A 977-nucleotide genomic window follows, 5' to 3' on the forward strand; every position below is an offset into this window, starting at 1 on the left:
TGTGTGTGTGTGTGTGTGTGTGTGTGTGTGTGTGTGTGTGTGTGTGTGTGTGTGTGTGTGTGTGTGTGTGTGTGTGTGTGTGTGTGTGTGTAGAATTTCAAAAGAAAATGAGGCCACGATTTCGATAGAAGTTGTAACAAAAATAGGTTGTAGGACATGTGCGCTAGACTCAGGTCATTGACTGGATAACAAAACCTTAAAAACCTCTGTTTACAGAGAAAGTACGGAGTACTCGATCATCATCATCATTAACTCTATTTAAAAAACAAAAATACTAGATCATACACTCTTACATAGCCAGCTCTTATCTTGGATAGAAAAAAAATAATAACGTGTCATTTATAGTAACTTATCCAGCTTTAACTGTCTCCAAACTAGAGCAAGTTATAGTATGTGAAGAACTTGATCAAAATTTATCGACTTGTTGTAAGCCATCATTAACTGGAAGGTTGGTAATACGTTGTTCTCTAAGTTTAGTATCATCTGTCCCCTTCTTATAATTAACAGTCTACACGTTTCAAAAAATATATACTATAAATAGGTGATTTGGAAGCAAAATCTGACAGGCTTTTCACTTCCACTTGCCTGTCTCCGGGTGCCACCAGCAAGATACTGGTTGGTAGGGAGATTTCTCTGAAGTTATGTCTATACCACAATATTTATATATTTCAGTTTCATTTGGAGTAACTAAAAGTTTAAAATGTTTTATAGAATTATTGGTAAACATTACCACTTATTTAACGTTTAGACTGCATTTTACCTATTATACTTCGGTTAAAGGAGGCACCACTTGACGCTTTAACCGGTTAAAGGAGGCACCACTTGACGCTTTAACCGGTTAAAGAAGGCACCACTTGACGCTTTAACCGGTTAAAGAAGGCACCACTTGACGCTTTAACCGGTTAAAGAAGGCACCACTTGACGCTTTAACCGGTTAAAGAAGGCACCACTTGACGCTTTAACCGGTTAAAGAAGGC

Source organism: Limulus polyphemus, unplaced genomic scaffold (genome assembly GCF_000517525.1).
Source record: "Limulus polyphemus unplaced genomic scaffold, Limulus_polyphemus-2.1.2 Scaffold9195, whole genome shotgun sequence".
NCBI lineage: Eukaryota > Metazoa > Arthropoda > Merostomata > Xiphosura > Limulidae > Limulus > Limulus polyphemus.